The sequence below is a fragment of the Pinus tabuliformis genome, chromosome 2_2, assembly GCF_031772625.1.
Source record: "Pinus tabuliformis cultivar Carrire ecotype Pingquan chromosome 2_2, CPIR1, whole genome shotgun sequence".
NCBI classification, from domain to species: Eukaryota; Viridiplantae; Streptophyta; class Pinopsida; order Pinales; family Pinaceae; genus Pinus; species Pinus tabuliformis.
Window position 1 is genome coordinate 815,451,757 of NC_142300.1, and position 7,641 is coordinate 815,459,397.

Sequence of the window (7,641 nt, forward strand, 5' to 3'; positions counted from 1 at the left end):
TTGCAGTCACCTTGGTTACTTGAATTGATTTGCGTTTCAGATCAACACAAAAGATTCAGAACATGAGTTTTGGATACACTAATTTGCAAATCTGGGCATATCTATGAGGCCACCAAGCTAGTTAATAGCATGCTATTTCGTGGGTGTGAGCCTGACGCTGTTACTTATGGTATTTTGAGTGATGGGTATTGCAATCCAGAGAAACTGTAGTACGCTTGAATTTACACTTTCGCACAAAGGTAACCTTCTGATTCACATATCTTCAGATATTGCTGGGAACTGCCATTAGCTAACGAGATAAAATGAATGGTACAACCTATACTTGCAATACAGGGGATATAAATGAATGGTAGAGGATATAACCCCAAAATAGGGATCCAGCGATTAGCTTTCCAAAACATCAGACGTCAGCATTGCAGTGGAATTTGATTTGTGGTTGAGCCAACAAACTTGATATGGATTTCCTGGGGCAACAAATGGTATTGAATGTCAAGTTCCTCAAAAATTTTCTTCATCTCTAATACAAATTCAGATCTTTGATTTGAATTCTCACCCATGTTCTGATGGTTTATGGTGTGTTGGGTATACAAGGCCATTTTCATTGTACTCAGGTTTTGTATATCTAGCACGGCCACGCTATGCTTTGGATGCCAGTGCTGTGGCTTGCTTTCGAGATATTTTGCTATCCTCTCCTTGAGGGCACCAATCTTTTCAATTGAGGTGGAAGCATCCACAGTGAATTCCACAGAATCACCCATCTCTGGACTCCGATAAAAATTGCTAATGGGTTTTGTAGCAAGTGCCGAGTTTGGATAGTATATTTTCTCATTATCATATCACAGGAAGACTGTTGTGAGAATGTTCATCTCTTCCACAATCATCTGAACACCATCAACAACACATCGATCCCCAACATCAAAAGGATTCATAACTAACACAAACACTATTGCTTCAAAGACTGTTTTGCAGGTATTCCCAAATATGAAGCCTGCTAATATCAGCTGAGATGATACCAGCAAAATGACATGGGATGTGGCAATCCCCAGAACAAGTAAAATGATAATTATTATGATTACTGTTACAATTGCATTGGCAATTTGGTGTAGCTGTTTCACAGCAGTTTTGGTGTCATTCAAAGAATGGGCCAACGATTTCCTTTCTAGATAAACATTCACCACCCAATTCTTAAGAGCAGATTTTTTTGATCTTGACAGTCTCAATTGCTCCTTCAAATTGCGGAAATATTGATTCCACCTCACTCCCTTTCAAGAACCTTAGAAGGTCTTCTTCCTCTATATACTTGGCCCCTGGCTTAGCAACATTTTTGAAAATGCTCTTTGTTGCAGCAATTGCTTGCAGTTCATTTGTAATCTCAGTATCACGACGATGTTCTGACTCATCAATAGTATTAGCAATGGTAGAAAGCCCGGAATGCCTGATGACTTTCATCAATCTCTTCATCTTCCAAGAAGACACATTCTTCTGATTCAACTTGGTGAGCTCTTCCACATTGATGACATATGTGGTTACTTCTTCCATACCTCCAACACCACCCTTCCTCTTACTCACCCCTATACTCCTGAAGCTCACCTGATTTCCTTCCACAGGCATCTTGTCATCATTACTGGACTTGGGGAGCTTCCTTTCATCCCTCAGGCTCTGCTGAATCTCCATCACAGGAGGGCCTGAGAGAGTCCCCCATACATATTGATGGAAGATGGACTCCTGGATTCTGTCAAAGAAAGTATTGACATGAAAAGTAGAAGCCATGACCTTCACCAATAGAATCTTAAACAACCATATGACTGCAGCTACAAAAAGGCAGCCAATAGCCTGGTCACATAGGCCAGCACCTTATGGCTCTTGGTGGAGCGCTCAACCTGGGGATCAAATAGTAGACTCCATGCCAGAATAAGCAAAGCGAGCCAAATACAATTCTGCACGCTCTTTCTGAGTCCATATACAAAGTAAAGAACCCTCTTCCTGAGAATGAAGTTTCTTTCGACCATGAAGACAAGAATACTAATAAACCAACCTGAAACCAATCTCCCACAGAAGACAACCAATACCATCAAACACCATTTCTATATCTCCAACCCCAAGACCATGTGATGCTCCAGGCGGTCCACCGTCAAGCTCGAAATCAACATCCCCACCAGCACAACGAAGGCAGTCCATTCCAACAACAAGCACATGCCCACTTCATGCTTCTTCTTCTTATCTGGAAGGTCATCATCCTTGAAAGGATCGTCTTCTTCTTCCTCAGCAATTGTCCTGGGAGTGGCTGCTCGGGGTGTGGTGACAGAGGCTCTGTCAGGTGGTTTTTGCCTAAAGGGGCTGGCGCGGGGTGTGGTGGATGAAGTTCTGTCGGGCGGTCCTTGCAAGAAAGGATTGGTGCTCCCTTCGACAACATTCGAAGGACTCTGTCGAGCTTCGAAAAATCTTGATTTCGGTTTTGAGTACATCGATCTAGACAACGCAGGAACTGTGCCCCTCGTTATCTTTGCTTCTTCCTTAGATAATTTCTGTTTTTCTGGGCTCCGTGAATTATTAGTTCCCAATTCAATTTCACCTACCCTTGTTTTTCGTGTGCGATCATCATTCCAGTCGATCTCAAGATTATCAGAATCAACAGAAAAGGATTTGGAGGACCTGACATTTCCACTCCCCTGGTAAATGTTCACCAGAGTCAGCTCTCGCGTGAACTGAGTCGAGCCCAACAAATCATCCAAGGCCTCGGGCTGCTCAGCGGGCTTTATGGGTTCATCGATTCTGCTTTTCTTCTCCTCCTTCGACTTCCCGTTTCTCATATAATCGACACCACCATCGTTCAACATTGTCTGATTTGTCCGATTTGTGTCGATGATCAAGACGACCTGGTCTGTTCCATCGGGACTCTCGGGAATGGCACTCAACACCTATGGTTTAGGAAGGTCATCCATCTCGATTCCCGTGCCTTGATTCAACTATCAGTATGGAAATCCAGATTGGTCACTCACTGTAAGTCAATGAGCATGTTAAAGGCTAAACTCTTAGCTTCAATTCCCTCTGTGAAGCCACTCCGAAGGTTCCATAAGTAGCTTGTGCTGCAGAGCCAGGTCTGGCCTTACATATCCCACATGCTCAGAACATGATTACATCTCGGCACCGAACGATGTATGATTGCAAAGGTTTACTTGTTCAATATCAGTATCAAGCCGAACGATGTTGCATCACAACTAATAAACTCGAAGATTCTTGTTTTGAGCACAATCTTCATTTTACAGAGAGGAGTTATATGGTTTTAAAAATATCAATGTTGAAATGTTAGTTCTGGAGGTTATCTGCGAAAGAAGTGAAAATTATGAAGGGTTGAACATATCGGGAAAAATACAGCTTTATACTTGTCACTTACACTGCAAGCGTTTTCCACATTTAGGGTTTCATTGAGAATTCCGTTGAAGTTGTCTTTGGCTCGATTCTATAACAAGAATATATCTACATGAAACCTAGTTCTAATAAGCACAATTGTCTCAGAAAGAAACCAAGTGGAAACTGGTTTATTTTCTCTCTCTCCTTATATAAATATTCCGGGCAAATTGCTTGCCTGCTTCCCTCCCTCATTCCGGTATGGTATGATACCAGGCTAATTTTATATTCTTTGAGGCACAATTTCAGGTAACTAACTTGATATATATATATATATACTCACTCACTCATGTACAATCTGACTAACTAAATTCAAACTCATGGGAAATCTGACTAACTAAATTCAAACAGATAAACCTTTCATAAAATGGGACTCGAGCCGAGGTTATCCACTTTTCCTCACAACGACTGGAACTAAAATGATTGTTCATCACATCATTATAATAAATCTACAACTAAAACACTGAAAATCATATCTCCAAACACAAGTTGGGAGGGTAAATCAATCTCTTGATTTTAGAGAAATACCCATATATAACAAACAAAACTAGTCAAGCATGCATGGGCCCATAGGCTCCAAGGGTTCAACTTGTGCTCTGATACCAAATGTAAGGACCAAATCCAGATTGTATACATTTTTTTTTTTTTTTTTCTTGTTAACAGCAAATACAACCAGAACAGAACCACATTGAAATTTAAATTTATTTAACACACACATTCTTTCCACTCATTTCAGGAAACATATCATAACATTTTCATACTTTTAACTAAGATCAATAGTAATGAAATACATATGTACCGTTCACCAGAAGGCGAGACTCCACTTGCTCTGCTGTTGCTGGTATTCCCTTGTAGCTGGTCACCTCCGCGAGTGAATGATGACGCACTTGATCCGAATGCGAAGACCCACCGGTTAACCTCCCAACCTACTCCTTGGGTACTCTTCTTCCCCGCGGACCCCCGAGCTGCAATGGGGTTGTACAATGGAGGAAAGCACTAGCTGGTAGAGGAGAGCACACCTTGGCTCAAGAGTCCCCTCTCTAAAATCCTCTACCTCACCAAACTCACTATAGCTTTGTAATCACTGCTCTGACATCATCTCATCCATCCAACAATAGGGATCCTAAAAAGTCCTTTCTCCCATGGCTTGCCCCTTCTTTTATAGGAGTCCTCATAGGTGACACTTGTCATGTCATGCATAATTAATTATTTTTTTATAATTCAATAGCTTGATTATTCACCTACCCATGTGTCATTCTCACATCAAGGGTCTCCCAAAATTATTTACTTAAATTTTTATTTAAAACTAATATTTTCCTCACCTCAACAAGATTCCTATTTCTTCTCCTAGTTGTCTCTTTATTCCCCCCTTTTATTCCTTAATTTGTGTTCATTACTTGAAGTCAATTAATGAGTCAAGATTTTATCCCCAATCTACTCCCTAATTTAACTCAGGTTATCTCCTAGATGGATATTCTTATGTTGGTTGTTGACACATGGAGCTTCTCTACATTTCTCTAAATTTAATTTATTATTCTCATTTTAATTTACCTTCCTCTTTTCTTAATTAGGTTTAAATTAGTTTAGGATTAATCTTTATCCTTACCATTATGTTTGTCTTTCCCCTTTTTCCTAATTAAACCACATAATCTTCCTAGTATTTTCCAAAATGGGAAGGGTAGAGTTTTTAAGGTACTCTACTTTAATTCTTCCTATGATCCTCCTTATTCCAAGTTTTATTTTTGATTTAATTACATTAGTTTCTAATCATCATTTACCCTTGATGTAAATTTACCTAGTTTTCATTCCTTGCTTATATTTATTTATTATTATTTATTTTAATGATTCCAAGGATGTCAAGTTTGGTTGTGCCCTTCAAGAACTTCCCTAGAAGTTCCAAGGGTGCCACACCTAATAGCTTATTTGTGATGTCAAGGGTGCCAGTTTGGTTGTGCCCTTCAAGAACTTTCCTAGAAGTTCCAAGGGTGCCACACCAATAGTTTATTTGTGATGCCAAGGGTGCCAAGTTGGTCGTGCCCTTCAAGAAATTCCCCTGAAGTTCCAAGGGTGCCACACCACTTGCCTTTCAAGCATCTAGTGATTACGAGGGGAAAGTATAGTGCAACGTCATAGATCACTATCATCTCTTATGTTTCCTGCTATAGTGAGACTAATGGTGTCGGGGATCAAGGAATCCGCCTTGATGCGCGCCCCCCGGTAAAGTCCTCATGAGCGACCCAACTTTGGAACCTGCCCTCATGGCATCGTGATCTTCAAGGCGAAGGTGTTTCAACCCTTCCAGCCCAAGTCACGGCGGGAGTGCTAGTGGGTGAGATCAGGGACTCTGTCCCACCCCTCCCATGTAGTCCCATCCACTTGTACAACCCCATCACCCATATGTGAGTCATTCGGTCAAGCAACTAATATGTGCCTGCAACCATTAATATATCATCAGAATATAGTTAAACATATATGGCAGATTCCAAGATCGACTTAGACTTTCAAAGATAAAGTAATATAAATTTTCATCAAACCAGGTGTCATCGACATGTCATATGCGAGTGCCTCTGATGGTTTTCTTCCATACTCAATAATCATCAGTAACAAGGTTTCTCAATGTTAGTCAATTATCATAATAGCATCATTAACAATTCCTGGTCATTCACATCATTGTCCATTGTAAGTCTGAACTAAAGGAAGTAGGTAACATAGGGGACACCTCCCTCATGGCTATCATCAATAATCATCAATGGAAACATACATATTTTTTAAGCTATCAACATCGTAACATCGTAGAAATATACCTATCCATAAAATTTATCCTCATTATGCTTTTAGTAGAGCGCATACATATTCTTTACTACCCTCATCATAATTTCAAATAGAGACCAACTTAACTATTTAATATTGCAATCATCAGAATACTGATAGATAAGATACATAACCATTCATGCTACCATAATATCAATGGAAAGCATTCATAAACATCACAACCATGAATATCTCAATTGCTAATAATAGTGTCATGGGTCCAGATCCTCAATCTGAGGTCCTCGAAGAATAAAGTGTCTAAGATAATGTCGTATTAGGGTCAGGAAACTAGAGTGGGCACTACAATTAGGTAAATCCATGTAAACATTGTAAATAGAAAAATAAAGAAAATTGGAAGACAAAGAGACATTGGGAGATGAAACCCAATAGTCTCCCTCTTCATGTATATATCCATGTTCCATCTTAATGCAAAACACAATTCAATTCGTGGACTTACCTCCTATACTAACATGGTATCAGAACAAGCTCCCAAATTAGCCTTTTGTTTTGTAACTCCTGCATAGCTTTTTCCATTCTCTGTCATTATCCTCTATCCCTCTGGTTGTTTTATCAATTAAAAACTCTACCTATGTTTTGAATGTTTGTGTCTCCTTGAATTAACTTCTTGTATGAGGAATATCTCTAAAATCTCTGCTTTCATTACTCCACACTTGGCCCCCTCACACTTTGTGTAGCGTATTGCTGGAGGAATACATAGTGGAAGACACAGTGGAAGACCATACTGTGTTGGTCATTTCCCTAAATAGAATACACCGAAGCTGAAGCTGACTATGAGACAATAAAGACCGTGTGTGTGTTAATGGATGGTCTGCTGCATGCTTTGCGAAGACATTGTGCCTCTTTTTGAAATCTGTGTGATTACTAAGTTCTCTGTGGTAGGCTCCATACCGAAAATACCATTGAGTATCTTTGTTATGCAATGTATACCATTTGAAGATTGTTTATGGTGAATGCGGTGTTAATGACTCTGCGTTAAAATTCTGTGAAGACCGTGGTTCTTTATTATATGTGCTGTGTTGACCTGCATGCAAACCAAACCTGTGACGTGCGTTGAGTTTTTTGATATGGTGAAATTATTCAACGCTATGGCCATATGGTCGTTTATTATATGTGGAATACACCGAACTCCATTTTTGAAGTTCGTATGGTTCATGAGTAAACTTTTATATATGCCTTGTGTCCCTTTTTTTAAAAGAAAATCATAAAGCATATGGTTTATTTTTTAAAGGTGTGAGTGGTATATTTTTTTAAAGGAGGTATGAGTAGTATGGTGCTATATGATATATGACAATATATGTTGGAGTATATATTTGAGAGCTTGCAGTTTTTGAAGATACAATTTAATGCTAATTAATCAGTCGTAGAGACACATTAGTTTTATTGAACGTATTTTGGGCCCAT

General features: G+C 39.5%; 1 pseudogene; it reads right to left on the reverse strand.

Annotated features, from left to right (window-relative positions):
- Positions 1-286: 286 nt before the first annotated feature.
- Positions 287-2,837, reverse strand: LOC149195464 (mechanosensitive ion channel protein 10 pseudogene; annotated as a pseudogene).
- Between the last annotated feature and the right edge of the window lie 4,804 nt (positions 2,838-7,641).